Here is a 21,694-nt window from a genome sequence, read left to right as displayed (position 1 = left end):
CACCTTTCCAAGGGACCTATGAAAGGGCTAAAGACTTATTGGGATTAATACATTCGGATGTATGTGGACCCTTTAAGCCCATAACTAGGAATGGTGAAAGATACTTCGTTACTTTCATTGATGACTTCAGTCGTTTCGGATATGTCTACTTGTTAAGACACAAGGACGAAACGTTTGAAGCATTCAAAGAATATCAAAACGAAGTACAAAATCAACTCAATAGGACAATTAAGGTACTTCGTACCGATAGAGGAGGTGAATACCTAAGCGATGCCTTCCAAGATCATCTTAGGAGTTGTGGGATTATCTCACAACTTACTCCACCCGGAACACCCCAACTTAATGGAGTTTCCGAAAGGAGGAACCGAACCCTAATGGATATGGTTCGATCTATGATGGCAAGAAGCTCGTTACCTCTATCATTTTGGGGTTATTGTCTATACTCCGCGGCTCGTATTCTAAATATGGCCCCAACCAAGAAAGTGGAACGAACTCCTCATGAGATGTGGTTTGGAAAACCTCCATCTCTATCATACTTAAAGGTATGGGGATGTGAAGCTTATCCTAAGCGTTACGTCCCTAATAAGTTGGATGCTCGATCCACGAAGTGTATCTTCATAGGATATCCCAAGGATGATATGGGATACTATTTCTATGATCCATCCGAGCAGAATGTATTTGTTGCTCGGAAGGCGGAATTCCTTGAAACTAAGTTCCTAATGGAAGGAAATAGTGAAAGGAAGATAGATCTTGAAGAGGTTCAAGATCAAGTAGATGATACACAATTGGTTGACACTAGCACTCAACATGAAAATGTTGAGAGTGATCAAATGGATGATCAATATACACAAGACATTCGTAGATCTGGTAGGATTAGCAATCCTCCTGAGAGATATGGGTTTCTCATAGATGGTTACTATACGGTTGATTTGGATGAACCAACAAACTACCAAGATGCTTTATCAAGGATTGATAAAGATAAATGGCAGGAAGCCATGAAATCTGAGATGCAATCCATGTATGACAACCAAGTTTGGGAACTTGTTACGCAACCCCCTGGCTCTAGGCTAGTTGATTGCAAATGGCTTTTCAAAATGAAAACTGACGTACATGGAAACTTGGATACATACAAAGCTAGACTTGTAGCAAAAGGTTTCACTCAAACTCAAGGGGTTGACTATGATGAAACTTTTTCGCCTGTGGCAATGCTAAAGTCTATCAGGATATTATTCGCCATTGCTGCTCATTATGATTACGAAATATGGCAAATGGATGTCAAGACCGCTTTCCTGAATGGATATCTTATGGAAGATGTCTATATGGTTCAGCCTGAAGGTTTTGTTGATCCGAAATATCCTAAAAAGGTATGCAAGTTAAAGAAGTCAATCTACGGATTGAAACAAGCATCTAGAATGTGGAATCATCGTTTTAACGAGGAAGCTGAGAAATTTGGCTTCATTAAAAATGGTGATGAAGCTTGTGTATATAAGAAAGCTAGTGGGAGCACTATCATGTTCCTTGTATTATATGTGGATGATATATTGTTATTTGGGAACGATATTCCGGCAATGCAAGGTGTTAAAACTTGGTTAAGTAAATGCTTCTCCATTAAGGATCTTGGAGAAGCACAATACGTTTTGGGGATTGGGATCTACAGGGATAGATCCAAGAAATTGATAGGTTTGAATCAAAGTGCATACATTGAAAAGATCTTGAAAAGGTTCAAGATGGAGAACTCTAAGAAAGGTTTGGTACCTATTCAAAAGGGAACACTTCTCAGTTCATCTCAGTGCCCCACCACGAAAGATGAACATGAGAGAATGAAGAAAGTCCCATATGCGTCTGCCATTGGGTCTATCATGTATGCAATGATATGCACTAGACCGGATGTGTCATGCGCTCTTAGCCTGACAAGTAGATACCAGAATAACCCAGGAAACAGTCATTGGATTGCTGTTAAAAGTATATTGAAATACCTTAGGAGGACTAAGGATATGTTTCTAATATATGGGTCTGGTGAGGAGGAACTCGCTGTAAAAGGTTACGTGGATGCGAGTTTCCAAACTGATCGAGATGATTCTCATTCACAATCCGGTTATGTCTTCACATTAAATGGTGGAGTGGTCTCTTGGAAGAGTTCAAAACAGGATGTTGTTGCATTATCCACTACAGAGTCGGAGTACATTGCCGCCTCATTGGCAGCTCAGGAAGCTGCATGGATGAAGAAATTCATAGACTACTTAGGAGTGGTCCCATCCATTCAGGACCCTCTTGAGATCTTTTGTGACAACGAGGGTGCGATTGCTCAAATCAAAGAACCTCGTGCTCACCAAAAGACCCGTCACATTGAGCGGAGATTCAACTACATAAGGGATGAAGTTGAAAAGGGAAAGATATGTATTCGCAAAGTTCACACAGATCTTAACATGGCGGATCCTCTCACGAAGCTCTTACATGGATCAAAACATGCTGGACATGTTTGTGCGTTAGGGCTTCGATATTCTAGTGATTGGTCATGATCTGTTTTAAGTATTGTAACGGAAAGAAGTAGTTCAAACTCATTTATACAATTATGGCATTAATTTATCTTGAGTTATGTTCCTATTTTGCATATTTTATCCATGAATAAGTAATTATTCTAAAATTCCGTAGTCGATCACATTCGTGGGAACAAGTGTGAGGTTTAGACTATTATGAACCTGATTTGGTATACATTCACAGGATCAATGTGGGGCAAGGTTGCAACCAAGGTTCATAGATATTTGTGGGACACAAATATTGGAAGACCCGCTCTCAAGACTTACTAAATAGAGCCTTTGTGGTCGATCACATGTAGTCTTGATTAAAGGCGAATATCATTGTATCCTCTGACCTGAGATACATATTGGGTTCGGATATTTACCAAGTATTGTGCCTTGATTCTTTCCTTCGCTAGTCTGAAATATGGTAGTTCATAAGGGAGAGCTCAGGTACAATGCAAGATACATATTTAGGACGTATGTAGTCAAGATGGAATTTGTCCCTCTTATTCGTTAAGAGTCAGATGTCTAAGGCCTGATAAAGTTAAATCTATAAGAGAGTGATCACTCTGTATCTCTTGGATTTAACATGACATCTAGGACGAAAGGAAATAATGATAGATTCACCTATTCATGTTCGAGACGGGAACTCGAAAAGGATGATGTTATTGAATGGCACAAAGTCATAACATATTGGGGGTGATGAACGGTCGTTAGGTGGTATCCGTCACTTGCATTAATTTCTTATGTTTCTCGTGCAAGTGGGAGATTGAAGGTATTTTGTATGCCCGAGAGACATATTAAATTAATGTGGCCAACATGTTATGATCCAAGTCGGGTCATACCCAATAACAAGCTTACCAACACTTTATTTGTATTTAATCTTAACGACTGGATCGTTAAATAAATACGCGACACTTGAACTTTAAGAAATCGGTTTTCTGAAATGTTATTACTTGAAACAAATTATTTGGATAATTTGTATTTAATTATTTATAGGTTTAAATAATTATGTTGTGTTATATTTTATAAAATTGGTTTATAAAATAAGTGATTTAACAAATGCATACTTTATATAACAAGTTTTATATAATTACAAAGTATTTTATAACAAGTTGTATAAAATATAAACCTTGTTATAAAATTAATAGTGTGTGCAGATTTTGGAGTCTCCAAGGAGACACCCATGCTTTGTTTTGTCACTTTTAAGATAGCACAACTCCTTAGGTACATGCTTAAGTAGTCTACCAAGGTCTTGACTCAAATAATGGATGTAACACATATCAAAAGATCATAAAAACTGCACACAATTCAGCCCCTTTTGCTGCCTGCTGCCGTGGCCTTTTGGAGGTCAAAAGGAGTTCAAATTTTGATCTTTGCAAGCTCTAATCAAGTGTCATTAAATCCTAACTAAAGTACTAGGTGTTGGAGGTTGGCTTGGGGTATTATCTCTTGAGGTTCCATAGTTTTGGAACTCCATTCATCACCAACTTTTGAAGGTAGCTGCTGTCCAAATCAGTAAGCTCAAAAGGAAGAGGTTCTTGCTTGGTTATTTAGCTCATTAAGTGTCTAAATCCTAACTTAAATCAAGGGTGGTTTTGGTGCTTCAAAGGCTTGAAGTTCTACACTTTTGTTCATCATCTTACTACCATTTTGAACAGCCCTTAAACTTGTTTTAAGGAGGTATATAACTCTTCCTTTTCTTGTTAATTGTAAGCATAATGTTCACAACTTGATCCATGGGATTTAGCTTTAAATTGGTTAAAGTTTAACAAGTAAAACTTGATAATTACACGCTTCCGTTTATAATGATTCTTAAAAGGTTTTAAGATATATCAAACTTGTTAAATCCCAACATTTTCACGTAGCTAAAATGAGAAAAATTATCCAATCTTGTTTTACCCATAACTTCTTCATTTTAAATCCGTTTTGAGTGAATCAAATTGCTATGGTTTCATATTGAACTCTATTTTATGAATCTAAACAGAAAAAGTATAGGTTTATAGTCGGAAAAATAAGTTACAAGTCGTTTTTGTAAAGGTAGTCATTTCAGTCGAAAGAACGACGTCTAGATGACCATTTTAGAAAACATACTTCCACTTTGAGTTTAACCATAATTTTTGGATATAGTTTCATGTTCATAATAAAAATCATTTTCTCAGAATAACAACTTTTAAATCAAAGTTTATCATAGTTTTTAATTAACTAACCCAAAACAGCCCGCGGTGTTACTACGACGGCGTAAATCCGGTTTTACGGTGTTTTTCTTGTTTCCAGGTTTTAAATCATTAAGTTAGCATATCATATAGATATAGAACATGTGTTTAGTTGATTTTAAAAGTCAAGTTAGAAGGATTAACTTTTGTTTACGAACAAGTTTAGAATTAACTAAACTATGTTCTAGTGATTACAAGTTTAAACCTTCGAATAAGATAGCTTTATATGTATGAATCGAATGATGTTATGAACATCATTACTACCTTAAGTTCCTTGGATAAACCTACTGGAAAAGAGAAAAATGGATCTAGCTTCAATGGATCCTTGGATGGCTCGAAGTTCTTGAAGCAGAATCATGACACGAAAACAAGTTCAAGTAAGATCATCACTTGAAATAAGATTGTTATAGTTATAGAAATTGAACCAAATTTTGAATATGATTATTACCTTGTATTAGAATGATAACCTACTGTAAGAAACAAAGATTTCTTGAGGTTGGATGATCACTTACAAGATTGGAAGTGAGCTAGCAAACTTGAAAGTATTCTTGATTTTATGAAACTAGAACTTTTGGAATTTATGAAGAACACTTAGAACTTGAAGATAGAACTTGAGAGAGACCAATTAGATGAAGAAAATTGAAGAATGAAAGTGTTTGTAGGTGTTTTTGGTCGTTGGTGTATGGATTAGATATAAAGGATATGTAATTTTGTTTTCATGTAAATAAGTCATGAATGATTACTCATATTTTTGTAATTTTATGAGATATTTCATGCTAGTTGCCAAATGATGGTTCCCACATGTGTTAGGTGACTCACATGGGCTGCTAAGAGCTGATCATTGGAGTGTATATACCAATAGTACATACATCTAAAAGCTGTGTATTGTACGAGTACGAATACGGGTGCATACGAGTAGAATTGTTGATGAAACTGAACGAGGATGTAATTGTAAGCATTTTTGTTAAGTAGAAGTATTTTGATAAGTGTATTGAAATCTTTCAAAAGTGTATAAATACATATTAAAACACTACATGTATATACATTTTAACTGAGTCGTTAAGTCATCGTTAGTCGTTACATGTAAGTGTTGTTTTGAAACCTTTAGGTTAACGATCTTGTTAAATGTTGTTAACCCAATGTTTATAATATCAAATGAGATTTTAAATTATTATATTATCATGATATTATCATGTATGAATATCTCTTAATATGATATATATACATTAAATGTCTTTACAACGATAATCGTTACATATATGTCTCGTTTAAAAATCATTAAGTTAGTAGTCTTGTTTTTACATATGTAGTTCATTGTTAATATACTTAATGATATGTTCACTTATCATAGTATCATGTTAACTATATATATATCCATATATATGTCATCATATAGTTTTTACAAGTTTTAACGTTCGTGAATCACCGGTCAACTTGGGTGGTCAATTGTCTATATGAAACATATTTCAATTAATCAAGTCTTAACAAGTTTGATTGCTTAACATGTTGGAAACATTTAATCATGTAAATATCAATCTCAATTAATATATATAAACATGGAAAAGTTCGGGTCACTACAGTAAATTTTTACTCGAATTAGCAAACGGTAAATTAATTTCAGCAGATAATATATGCCGGAATCGTGAAATTAAACTGGGTAGCGAAATATTTAAGATTGATTTGATACCAGTAGAGTTAGGGAGTTTTGATGTAATAGTTGGCATGGACTGGCTGAAGAAGGTGAAAGCAGAGATCGTATGTTATAAAAATGCAATTCGCATTGTACGAGAAGAAGGAGAACCCTTAATGGTGTACGGAGAAAAGGGCAACATGAAGCTACATCTTATTAGTAATTTGAAGGCACAAAAACTAATAAGAAAAGGTTGCTATGCTGTTCTAGCACACGTCGAGAAAGTACAAACTGAAGAAAAGAGCATCAATGATGTTCCCGTCGCAAAAGAATTTCCCGATGTATTTCTGAAAGAATTACCGGGACTACCTCCACATCGATCTGTTGAATTTCAAATAGATCTTGTACCAGGAGCTGCACCAATAGCTCGTGCTCCTTATAGACTCGCACCCAGCGATATGAAAGAACTGCAAAGCCAACTGCAAGAACTATTAGAACGTGGTTTCATTCGACCAAGCACATCACCATGGGGAGCTCCTGTTTTGTTTGTCAAGAAGAAGGATGGTACATTTAGGTTGTGTATTGACTACAGAGAGTTGAACAAACTTACCATCAAAAACCGTTATCCACTGCCGAGAATTGACGAATTATTTGATCAACTACAAGGCTCGTCGGTTTATTCGAAGATCGATTTACGTTCTGGATATCATCAAATGCGAGTAAAGGAGGATGATATTCCAAAAACTGCTTTTAGGACGCGTTATGGTCATTACGAGTTTATGGTTATGCTGTTTGGATTGACTAACGCACCAGCTGTGTTCATGGACCTTATGAACCGAGTGTGTAGGCCATATCTTGATAAGTTTGTCATTGTTTTCATCGATGACATACTTATTTACTCAAAGAATGATCAAGAGCACGAAGAACATTTGAGAAAAGTGCTAGAAGTATTGAGGAAAGAAAAACTGTACGCTAAGTTTTCAAAGTGTGCATTTTGGTTGGAAGAAGTTCAATTCCTCGGTCACATAGTGAACAAAGAAGGTATACAGGTGGACCCGGCAAAGATCGAAACCGTTGAAAAGTGGGAAACCCCAAAAACTCCGAAGCATATACGTCAATTTTTAGGATTGGCTGGTTACTACAGAAGATTCATCCAAGATTTCTCCACAATAGCAAAACCCTTGACTGCATTAACGCATAAAGGGAAGAAATTTGTATGGAAGGATGAACAAGAGAAGGCGTTTCAATTATTGAAGAAAAATCTAACTACGGCACCTATATTGTCATTGCCTGAAGGGAATGATGATTTTGTGATTTATTGTGACGCATCAAAGTAAGGTCTCGGTTGTGTATTAATGCAACGGACAAAGGTGATTGCTTATGCGTCTAGATAATTGAAGATTCACGAGCAAAATTATACGACGCATGATTTAGAATTAGGGGCGGTTGTTTTTGCATTAAAGACTTGGGGGCACTACTTATATGGGGTCAAAAGTATTATATATACCGACCACAAAAGTCTTCAACACATATTTAATCAGAAACAACTGAATATGAGGCAGCGTAGGTGGATTGAATTGTTGAATGATTACGACTTTGAGATTCGTTACCACCCAGGGAAGGCAAATGTGGTAGCCGACGCCTTGAGTAGAAAGGACAGAGAACCCATTCGAGTAAAATCTATGAATATAATGATTCACACTAACCTTACTACTCAAATAAAGGAGGCGCAACAAGGAGTTTTAAAAGAGGGAAATTTAAAGGATGAAATACCCAAAGGATCGGAGAAGCATCTTAATATTCGGGAAGACGGAACCCGGTATAGGGCTGAAAGGATTTGGGTACCAAAATTTGGAGATATGAGAGAAATGGTACTTAGAGAAGCTCATAAAACCAGATACTCAATACATCCTGGAACGGGGAAGATGTACAAGGATCTTAAGAAACATTTTTGGTGGCCAGGTATGAAAGCCGATATTGCTAAATATGTAGGAGAATGTTTAACGTGTTCTAAGGTCAAAGATGAACATCAGAAACCATCAGGTCTACTACAACAACCTGAAATCCCGGAATGGAAATGGGAAAACATTACCATGGATTTCATTACTAAATTGCCAAGGACTGCAAGTAGTTATGATACTATTTGGGTAATAGTTGATCATCTCACCAAGTCAGCACACTTCCTGCCAATAAGAGAAGATGACAAGATAGAGAAGTTAGCACGACTGTATTTGAAGGAAGTCGTCTCCAGACATGGAATACCAATCTCTATTATCTCTGATAGGGATGGCAGATTTATTTCAAGATTCTGGCAGACATTACATCAAGCATTGGGAACTCGTCTAGACATGAGTACTGCCTATCATCCACAAACTGATGGGCAGAGCGAAAGGATGATACAAATGCTTGAATACATGCTACGAGCTTGTGTTATTGATTTCGGAAACAGTTGGGATCGACATCTACCGTTAGCAGAATTTTCCTACAACAACAGCTACCATTCAAGCATTGAGATGGCGCCGTTTGAAGCACTTTATGGTAGAAAGTGCAGGTCTCCGATTTGTTGGAGTGAAGTGGGGGATAGATAGATTACGGGTCCGGAGATAATACAAGAAACTACCGAGAAAATCATCCAAATTCAACAAAGATTGAAAACCGTCCAGAGTCGACAAAAGAGCTACGCGGACAGTAAAAGAAAAGATATAGAGTTTGAAATTGGAGAAATGGTCATGCTTAAGGTTTCACCTTGGAAAGGCGTTGTTCGATTTGGTAAACGGGGGAAACTAAATCCAAGGTACATTGGACCATTCAAGATTATAGATCGTGTCGGGCCAGTAGCTTACCAACTGGAGCTACCTCAACAACTCGCGACTGTACATAACACTTTCCACGTCTCAAATTTGAAGAAATGTTTTGCTAAAGAAGATCTCACTATTCCGTTGGACGAAATCCAAATCAATGAAAAACTTCAATTCATTGAAGAACCCGTCGAAATAATGGATCGTGAGGTTAAGAGACTTAAACAAAATAAGATACCGATTGTCAAGGTTTGATGGAATGCTCGTAGAGGACCCGAGTTCACCTGGGAGCATGAAGATCAGATGAAGAAGAAATACCCGAATTTATTTCCAGAAGATACGTCAACACCTCCAACTGCTTAAAATTTCGGGACGAAATTTATTTAACGGGTAGGTACGGTAGTGACCCAAACTTTTCTATGTTTATATATATATTAAATGAAATTGTTATTTACATGATTAAGTGTTTCCAACATTTTAAGCAATCAAACTTGTTAAGACTTGATTAATTGAAATAGGTTTCATATAGACAATTGACCACCCAAGTTGACCGGTGATTCACGAACGTTAAAACTTGTAAAAAATATACGATGACATATATATGGTTATATATATAGTTAACATGATTTTATTATAAGTATGTATCTCATTAGGTATTTTAACAATGAGTTATATACATAAAGATGAGACTATTAATTTAAGAAACTCGAAAACGATATATATAACGATTATCGTTATAACAACATCTTACTAGGTACATATGAATCATATTAAGATATTGATACACTTGGTTAATTATGTTAAATGATAAGTAAATATATTATTAAGTGTATTAACAATGAAATACATATGTAAAAATAAGACTACTAACTTAATGATTTCGAAACGAGACATATATGTAACGATTATCGTTGTAACGACATTTAACTGTATATATATCATAATAAGATATATTATGTATCATAATATCATGATAATATAACAATTTAACATCTCATTTGTTATAATAAACAATGGGTTAACAACATTCAACAAGATCGTTAACCTAAAGGTTTCAAAACAACATTTACATGTAACGACTAACGATGACTTAACGACTCAGTTAAAATGTATATACATGTAGTGTTTTAATATGTATTCATACACTTTTTAAAGACTTCAAGACACTTATCAAAATACTTCTACTTAACAAAAATGCTTACAATTACATCCTCGTTCAGTTTCATCAACAATTCTACTCGTATGCACCCGTATTCGTACTCGTACAATACACAGCTTTTAGATGTATGTACTATTGGTATATACACTCCAATGATCAGCTCTTAGCAGCCCATGTGAGTCACCTAACACATGTGGGAACCATCATTTGGCAACTAGCATGAAATATCTCATAAAATTACAAAAATATGAGTAATCATTCATGACTTATTTACATGAAAACAAAATTACATATCCTTTATATCTAATCCATACACCAACGACCAAAAACACCTACAAACACTTTCATTCTTCAATTTTCTTCATCTAATTGATCTCTCTCAAGTTCTATCTTCAAGTTCTAAGTGTTCTTCATAAATTCCAAAAGTTCTAGTTTCATAAAATCAAGAATACTTCCAAGATTGCAAGTTTACTTCCAAGTTTTCTAAATCCATTCCAAGTAATCATCCAAGATCAAGAAACCTTTGTTACTTACAGTAGGTTATCTTTCTAATTCAAGGTAATAATCATATTCAAACTTTAATTCAATTTCTATAACTATAACAATCTTATTTCGAGTGGAAATCTTACTTGAAATTATTTTCGTGTCATGATTCTGCTTCAAGAACTTTCAAGCCATCCAAGGATCCTTTGAAGCTAGATCTATTTTTCTCATTTCCAGTAGGTTTATCCAAGGAACTTGAGGTAGTAATGATGTTCATAACATCATTCGATTCATACATATAAAGCTATCTTATTCGAAGGTTTAAACTTGTAATCACTAGAACATAGTTTAGTTAATTCTAAACTTGTTCACAAATAAAAGTTAATCCTTCTAACTTAACTTTTAAAATCAACTAAACACATTTTCTATATCTATATGATATGCTAACTTAATGATTTAAAACCTGGAAACACGAAAAACACCGTAAAATCGGATTTACACCGTCGTAGTAACACCGCGGGCTGTTTTGGGTTAGTTAATTAAATACTATGATAAACTTTGATTTAAAAGTTGTTATTCTGGGAAAATAATTTTTATTATGAACATGAAACTATATCCAAAAATTATGGTTAAACTCAAAGTGGAAGTATGTTTTCTAAAATGGTCATCTAGACGTCGTTCTTTCGACTGAAATGACTACCTTTACAAAAATGACTAGTAACTTATTTTTCTGACTATAAACCTATACTTTTTCGGTTTAGATTCATAAAATATAGTTCAATATGAAACCATAGCAATTTGATTCACTCAAAACGGATTTAAAATGAAGAAGTTATGGGTAAAACAAGATTGGATAATTTTTCTCATTTTAGCTACGTGAAAATTGGTAACAAATCTATTCCAACCATAACTTAATCAACTTGTATTGTATATTATGTAATCTTGAGATACCATAGACACGTATACAATGTTTCGACCTATCCTGTCGACACATCTATTTATATTTCGGAACAACCATAGACACTCTATATGTGAATGTTGGAGTTAGCTATACAGGGTTGAGGTTGATTCCAAAATATATATAGTTTGAGTTGTGATCAATACTGAGATACGTATACACTGGGTCGTGGATTGATTCAAGATAATATTTATCGATTTATTTCTGTACATCTAACTGTGGACAACTAGTTATAGGTTACTAACGAGGACAGCTGACTTAATAAACTTAAAACATCAAAATATATTAAAAGTGTTGTAAATATATTTTGAACATACTTTGATATATATGTATATATTGTTATAGGTTCGTGAATCAACCAGTGGCCAAGTCTTTCTTCCCGACGAAGTAAAAATCTGTGAAAGTGAGTTATAGTCCCACTTTTAAAATCTAATATTTTTAGGATGAGAATACATGCAGGTTTTATAAATGATTTACAAAATAGACACAAGTACGTGAAACTACATTCTATGGTTGAATTATCGAAATCGAATATGCCCCTTTTTATTAAGTCTGGTAATCTAAGAATTAGGGAACAGACACCCTAATTGACGCGAATCCTAAAGATAGATCTATTGGGCCCAACAAGCCCCATCCAAAGTACCGGATGCTTTAGTACTTCGAAATTTGTATCATATCTGAAGGGTGTCCCGGAATGATGGGGATATTCTTATATATGCATCTTGTTAATGTCGGTTACCAGGTGTTCATCATATGAATGATTTTTATCTCTATGTATGGGATGTGTATTGAAATATGAAATCTTGTGGTCTATTGTTACGATTTGATATATATAGGTTAAACCTATAACTCACCAACATTTTTGTTTACGTTTAAAGCATGTTTATTCTCAGGTGAATACTAAGAGCTTCCGCTGTTGCATATTAAAATAAGGACAAGATTTGGAGTCCATGTTTGTATGATATTGTGTAAAAACTGCATTCAAGAAACTGATTTCGATATAACATATTTGTATTGTAAACCATTATGTAATGGTCGTGTGTAAACATGATATTTTAGATTATCATTATTTGATAATCTACGTAAAGCTTTTTAAACCTTTATTTATGAAATAAAGGTTATGGTTTGTTTTCAAAATGAATGCAGTCTTTGAAAAAAAAAATGTCTCATATAGAGGTCAAAACCTCGCAACGAAATCAATTAATATGGAACGTTTTTAATCAATAAGAACGGGACATTTCACTTATGAGTGGGATAGATCATATCACTAAGAATACTATCTCACAGGTAAGTCTGTACAGTTTTTATTTTTTTTTTATTTTCATTTTTAACCTTTTGATAATAAACGCTAATTTGTTCGCTATAAAGTATTAAATTGGTATTGAATAAAATTAGGTTTGGCGACCGAAATTATTGATATCATACAAAAATTTATTACATCATTGCGAAATTTAACGTTTATTCTTAAGGTATAAATATCTTTAATCAATCAACCCAAAATATTTCAAAAATTCGTCATGAGTTAAATTAGGTCATCGAACCGAAATTACTTTACCGAAAAGAGGGGCACATATTTTTGATAATATTTGATTGATTAAAGTGGGATAAAAGCCAAAAAGATTTTTAATTTTATTTTTACTTTGTTTTTAAAATTAATATTAAAATAATATTGTAAACTTTTTAAAAATCAATATACTTAAAATTGTAAATATTTGAAAAATTAATATTTTTAATATAAGTTTGCATGTATAAAAACAAAAATATAATTTAAGTTTGGTGTGAATTTATAATATTAATTTTTAAATTAAGTTTGGTGTGAATTTTTAATTTTTAAAATATGAATTTTTAATTTTATGCATTTTAAATTTAAGTGGTGTGAATTTAAAAAGAAAAATTTACTTTATTTCGCTAAGTTAAAAATATGATTTTTAAAATTCGTCGTAAGTTGAAGACTAGGTCTTTGAACCGAAATTGCTTTACCCGAGGGAGGGACGAGAACTTTTATTATCATTATTTTTAAACTTATTGACTTAAAGTATGCCAAAAACATTAAAAAACCCCAAAAAATCTTAGCTTTTAAAACAATCGCTACAAAAAGACAAATTTTAAAATTTTGTCGAAGGACGGACTAGGACATCGATCCGAAACGACCTCGTTCTAAAACAAAGGAAAACAAAATTTTAAATTTATTTTATATTTGTTTTATAAGTTAAGGCTTATATTAAAAAAAAAAAAAAAAAAAAAACCAAACACCGCGACTCGCGGAGTTTGAAAGAGTCAAATGCCGCGACTCGCGGAGAGACCAAAACCCAGAAAAAAATAAAACGAGCTGAACAGCTCAGTTGCACCCACCCACCCACTCCAAACTGCGCAAATACCCAAAAAACACACACCAAATTCGCAATTTTTGACCGTTTATCATCAAATCTTTTACTAAAATCATGTTGAGAAGGATGCTATCAAGGAATTACTCAAGGAAAACGGTAAATTTCTACACCTAAACACCATTTTATCCAATATTGGTGTTCTTGATCAATTTTTTCCCCAATTCGATTTTGATACTTTTTAGTGTAATTATGCTTAAATTGCTTATGTATTATGCTTGTATAACCTAGATTGATACTATTTAACATGATTAGAAGCCTTAAACTTCAAATTTTGAGTAATCTAGGGTTTGTGTTCTTGAGCAATTTGGGGCTTTTTGATATAAACAGGTTATGGCCGATTTTTGTCATGAATTGTTGCTAAATTAAGTAGTGTAACATGTTTAGGTAGTTAAATGATCCAAACTTTGAGCCTAAACATGATTTTGAGAATTAAAGTGGACTTTTTCAAGTCTAAAATTCATGAACTTGATTTTTAAGAGATAATGCCATTTGAAACTTGTTTAATTGCTACTAATGATTATTTTGACATGTTATTTAAGTTGAATGCTTATGAACTTGGCGAACATTTTCGTATATGCTTATTTGAAAAAGTGTAGATTTGATAAAAATATGAAAATGAGCTTAAGTTTGATATAAATTGAACATGTCATTGTAATTATTTTGATTGATGATTTTGCTGACACTAATGCATATTTGAATGCATAAAAATTGTGTTTGATGTGTTTTGCAGACTGAAAGGGGTGAATCTTCATCCCAAGCTCGCAATGCTCCTCCTGAGAATGCAGAACAACAGGATGTTGATAGCTATTATAAACAAGATATACCTCCTCCAGTTATGACATTTTCAGATATGCACTTGGAAGAGTTGCACCCGAACTTGAGATTTGACAGACGTTGGATAGATTATCCAAAATACCAAATGGGCTTGCATACTCTTCATTCTAAAGCTGTTGAAGTACCTAGGGTAATAAAATGGGCACCGTTAGAAGCGGTAGAATTAGCCGGGCCAATTAGGGAATTACTTACATAGAGGTATGGTAATTCTACTTTTAACGATTGGTTACGTTTATTCAACATGTGTAGACCTGTATATAAAGTATGGTGTGAAGAATTATTGTGTAGTACAGAAATAAATGATCGGGTAGCTAGTTTAACCGATCGATCTTTTAAAGTATGCGCCACATGTATCTACTAGACATGGCTCAGGCCTTCCGTATATATACGCCTGAGGAGTTAGCATCTGCCGATTGTAGAGGGTTGATATTGAACGGTAGGAAAATTGATGAAAATTTTGATACGCATGGTGTATGGAGTCAAATGACTAGCCATCACCGATTTAAAGGGGGAAATTACTCTTATTTGGATATAGATAGAGCAGAGTTAAGAGTAATTCATAGGTTTTTAGCCAATTCGATTACACAACGAGGTAAGAATTAGGAAAAGGTAAATGAACAGGATTTGTTTTACCACATGTGTATTCGAGACCCACAAAGCGCTGTAAGTATACCTTATTGTGTGGGTTATTATTTATCAGCTATGGTTTGGGGGATGAGACCGCATAGCATAATAGGAGGTGGTATATTTATTACTTTGATTGCTGAATATCTCGGTGTGGATATAAGTCGGGGGGGATTATTAGTCGAAGAACCAGAACCCCACGATACAATAGGTTTAAATGTATACCATGGTGTGAAGGTTTTGAAGAGGCGAAATAATGCCGCAGTACAATACCATGGTAGACATCCACAGGTTGAGAGAAACCAACAGCCAGGTAATGTGGGAGGAGGAAATGAAATGACAGAAATGCAAAGGTTTATAGCTTCACAAGAGTATGAAAATGCTAGACATCGAGCATTTGAAGATTGGCAAGTTCATCAAAACCAAATCATAGCTCATTGACAACATGTAGGTAGAAACTATATTCCTACTCCATCGCCCGTATTTCCTCCCTGGTATATAGAGATCCAACCACCGTATCCTACGTATAACCCAGCCGAAGCATTTTATAACACATATGGTTATGCATGGAACCCCTACTGGTATCAGTATCATCCCTAGTCTACTTAGTTTTATTTATTTTATAATTTGTAATGTTGATACATTTAATACTTATGTTGGAATTGTATTAGTTTTTATAATTTACAAATTTTTATTTTTAGATTTTAATAATGTTTGAATGTGGGGTAATATACCAAACTTCAAAAATATGTATATATGTTTGCAGTTTATCTTATGTACACAACATGGTAAAACAACGCATTTTCAAAGACGGGCATTAAGTTCAGCAAAAGCAACTAATTTTAACGACAAGATGCAAAATAAATGTGATATAACAACAAGACGGAATGAACAAATGATATGCACCATTTATCATTCAGCAAACAAACGCCAATATGTTTGGAAACTTTGGTAAAATTTAATCATTTTCACACTAATCACCCTCAATAATTTAAATTGTTACTGATTTCTTGCAAATGAGGGCATTGCAAGATCTTAAGTGTGGGAAGGGGTTAAATTCTTTCGGATTTTAAAATTTTTACTTTATACACTTGGTTACCATTAGAAATACTAGTAAAGTAGTAGTTGTATTAGAATCTAGTGCTCTCTGATAATAAAGAACAGCCCTAGTCTTATATACTGACTACCAATTCTAGTAAAATTTTTCAAAATTTTCAATTAAATGAACTCAAAATCATGTTTATACATATTTATGAACGATAAAACTAGGTTTTAACACCGAAATTATTGTTACCTCGGAAAGGACATAAATTGAGAAACAAACCAAAATGTTAAAATTCATTTAAAATGGAATAGAGGACAATAAAAAGGAAAATAAAAGCCAAGTGTGGGAAAATTTACCAAGATATTTTAAACATATGTCACATATTTCTGTAACAAATAACTGAAAATACTTTTGCTTTGGACTAAACTAAACTGTTTTACCCGATGAAAGAAAAGAAGAGATGGATCTACACGATGAATCAATTCCATCATTAAAAGGAAGTAAAGTCTTCCGAAAAAGAAACGCGCTTCTTGATTTAGGTCAGGAAGTTGTCGTCCAGACCAGCTGTAGGTTGACGAAAAATCTAGAAAAGTCATCACTAAAATTAGCAGGAAATCCACGGACCTTAGCATAAAACAGGGTCGCCAAGTGGTCAGATTTATCCTAACCATGAGAAGGATTTATCTCGTACAATGGGGGGCACCGTGCAAATTAGCTTGATAAGACTAATGAATTAGATCCCCAGAAATGATAATCTCCTTAAAAATTAAAAATCAGCTTTTAAGACTGATATTATTCAATCCTTGAGATTGACCTTAAAGATTGAGAATTCAAACTCGTGGAATTCAATGATATCTAAACTCTAGCTTGAACGAGAAAATATTTTGATAAAATTACAAACCGATTTGTTTTCTGAAAACCCTATTTTCAATGCGTTCATTACCATTGAACGTAAAATCCTAGGAATTCACCTAGAATTCATTAGGTCATCTGAACCAAATCGGGTGTCAACCGTAAGAACGGTGGTTGCATAGCATGGTCAAAGACAAGACCTTGTGCCAGACCGAAAAATTATAAGGGTGAGCTTTACTATTGCTCCTACAAAGGATAGTAATTGCGTCCGACATGTTTTAGACCATAATTAAAAGCATGTCAGGGGACATTGCCTTAACAGTTGCTTGTTCAACGCTTTCCTTTACAACCGGACGGTAGTTTATCGAAAGGTAATATACGGAGCAAGTATACTGGACGTGTTGCTTTCCTAATACAAGGTTAGCAAGTGGGTGACACAAAACCGCAAGTTTTGAGCTAAAATTTTCAAATCTGAAACCCACCAAACCCACAAAAATATTTTGCAAACACCGGTGAAGGGTTATTCCGGAAAACTTATGTAGGGTAAAAGCTAGATTAAAATTTTCAAAAGATCAAATGTTTTCATAAAGATCCAATTTTCTTAAAAGATCTAAATTTTATAGTCATGTGGGACTGTAAACCATATCGTTACTACCATTGTTTATACCGCCGTATAGAAATCACTGATGTACAAAGTGTGAAGAATAAAGAAGTGATTCTAGTATTTCAAGACTATATTGCTTGAGGATAAGCAACGCTCAAGTGTGGGAATATTTGATAATGCTAAAAACGAACATATATTTCATAGCATTATTCCTCAAGAAAGACAAGCTTTTAGTTGCAATTGTTCTATTTACAAGTAATATTCGTTTAAAATAATAAAAGGTGAAGACAAAAGACAGATTCGACGAATTGAAGACGCAAAAGACCAAAAAGCTCAAAAGTACAAAATACAATCAAAGAGGTTCCAATTATTGATAAGAAACGTCTCGAAATTACAAGAGTACAAGATTCAAAACGCAAAGTACAAGATATTAAATTATTCGCAAAGACGTTCGAAAATCCGGAACCGGGACCAGAGTCAACTCTCAACGCTTGACGCAACGGACTAAAAATTACAAGTTAACTATGTATATAAATATAATATAATATATAATTAATTATATAAATTATATATATATTATATTTATATAATAATCCGTCGGCAAGAAAGGCTCCAAAATGGTGTGAGCTGTAAAATCGAACTCCGCGACTTGCGGAGTTCAAAGAGGGAAAAGGCCGCGACTCGCGGAGCTCACCTGGACTCAAATCCCTATAAAAGCAAACGCAGTTTGATCGCAAAAATATCCTAAAATCTCTCTTTCTCTATATGTAAACGTAATATATATATATATATATATATATATATATATATATATATATATATATATATATATATATATATATATATATATATATATATATATATATATATATATATATATATATATATATATATATTTTTTTTTTAATTTTAATTTTAATTATAATTATAATTCTAATAATAAGGGTATGTTAGCGAATGTTGTAAGGGTGTAAGTCGAAATTCTGTCCGTGTAACGCTACGCTATTTTAAATCATTGTAAGTTATGTTCAACCTTTTTACAGTAATGTCTCGTAGCTAAGTTATTATTATGCTTATTTAAAACGAAGTAATCATGATGTTGGGCTAATTACTAAAATTGGGTAATTGGGCTTTGTACCATAATTGGGGTTTGGACAAAAGAACGACACTTGTGGAAATTAGACTATGGGCTATTAATGGGCTTTATATTTGTTTAACTAAATGATAGTTTGTTAATTTTAATATAAAGATTCACAATTGGACGTCCCTATAAATAACCATATACACTCGATCGGATACGATGGGCAGGGTATTTATATGTACGAATAATCATTCATTTAACCGGACACGGGAATGGATTAATAGTCACTAGAATTATTAAAACAGGGGTGAAATTATGTACAAGGACACTTGGCATAATTGATAATAAAGTATTAAAACCTTGGGTTACACTCAGTCGACATCCTGGTGTAATTATTAAACAAAGTATTAAAATCTTGTTACAGTTTAAGTCCCAATTAGTTGGAATATTTAACTTCGGGTATAAGGATAATTTGACGAGGATACTCGCACTTTATATTTATGACTGATGGACTGTTATGGACAAAAACCAGACGGACATATTAAATAATCCAGGACAAAGGACAATTAACCCATGGGCATAAAACTAAAATCAACACGCAAACATCATGATTACGGAAGTTTAAATAAGCATAATTCTTTTATTTCATATTTAATTTCCTTTATTTTATATTTAATTGCACTTCTAATTATCGCACTTTTATTTATTGTTATTGTATTTAATTGCACTTTTAATTATCGTACTTTTTAATTATCGCAAGTTTATTTTATCGCACTTTTATTTATCGCAATTTCATTATCGTTATTTACTTTACATTAAGTCTTGTATTTATTTTTAATTTTGGTTTTAACTGCGACTAAAGTTTTAAAATCGACAAACCGGTCATTAAACGGTAAAAACCCCCCTTTATAATAATAATATTACTTATATATATATTTGTATTTTTATAAAATAAAACTAATATAGCGTTAAGCTTTGTTTAAAAGATTTTCCCTGTGGACCGAACCGGACTTACTAAAAACTACACTACTGTACGATTAGGTACACTGCCTATAAGTGTTGTAGCAAGGTTTAAGTATATCCATTCTATAAATAAATAAATATCTTGTGTAAAATTGTATCGTATTTAATAGTATTTCCTTGTAAAATATAAGCTATTTTTTATACACCTAGCGAGAACATCACCTAATATCTAAACCCTATAAACCCTAATATCTAAACCCTAACATCTAAACCCCAATAGCTAAAACCTCAACATACGCTCGAAAAACACGATAATTGTTATATATTACTTCTTCGAGCGTTTTTCCGCCAAAATAAAAACATTTATCACAAAGTGTCTCTACTAAATGTTCATATTTTCATCTCATGTATAATGTTCGTGAACAAAGTTTTTCAAAAAACAAAAAAAAAAAAATTTTGCTTCCCCCCGCTTGGTTATTTCCCTCTTGGTCCTACCACTATATATATATATATATATATATGCAGGATCAATGGGGAAGTAACCAATCGGGGGAAGCAAAAATTTTTATTTTTTTTCTTTTTTTTGAATTTTGTTTTCATACATCAAGATCACACGAAAATATGAGCATTTAAAAAAGACACTTCGTGGTGAATGTTATTATTCAGGCGGAAAAATGATCGATAAATTAACATTTAAGATAATATTGATCGTGAAGAATGTTAAGTTTTTTTATCATGTTTTGTGAAGTAAAATTTAGCCCGATTTAGAGTTTAGGGTTTAGGGTTTGGTGTTTTGGTTTTAGTCCCTAAACCCCAAACCCTAAATCCTATACTCTAAACCGTTCGTGTTAAAAACTCAATCTAAATTCTAAATCTAAACCCTAAATTTAAACCCTAAACCCCAAATTTCTAAACCCTAATATCTAAACTCTATAAACCCTAATATCTAAACCCTAATAGCTAAACCCTAATATCTAAACCCTCAACATACGCTCGAAAAACACGATAATTGTTATATATTAGTACTTCTTCGAGCGTTTTTCCGCCAAAATAAAAACATTTATCACAAAGTGTCTTTATTAAATGTTCATATTTTCATCCAATCTAAAATGTTCGTGAACAAAGTCTTTTCAAAAAATGAAAAAAAAGTTTCTGCTTCCCTCCGTTTTTCCCCGATTGGTTACTCCCCTTGATCCCACCACCAAACCCTAAACTCTAAATCGGACTAAATTTTACTTCACAAAACATGAAAAAAACGTTAACATTCTTCACGATCAATATTATCTTGAATGTAATTTTTGTCGATCGTTTCCTGCCTAAATAATAACATTCATCACGAGGTGTCTTTTTTAAATTTTCATATTTTCGTGTGATCTTAATGCCTGGAAAAAAAATTCCAAAAAAACGAAAAAAATTATTTTGCTTCCCCCCGCTTCCCCCCTATTGGTTACTTCCCCATTGATTCTGCCCATATATATATATATATATATATATATATATATATATATATACACACACATACACATATATATATTATCAAA

Source organism: Rutidosis leptorrhynchoides, chromosome 5 (genome assembly GCF_046630445.1).
Source record: "Rutidosis leptorrhynchoides isolate AG116_Rl617_1_P2 chromosome 5, CSIRO_AGI_Rlap_v1, whole genome shotgun sequence".
Classification (NCBI taxonomy): domain Eukaryota; kingdom Viridiplantae; phylum Streptophyta; class Magnoliopsida; order Asterales; family Asteraceae; genus Rutidosis; species Rutidosis leptorrhynchoides.
The sequence above is the reverse complement of the archived record's forward strand: the minus strand, read 5'-3'. Positions refer to the sequence as shown.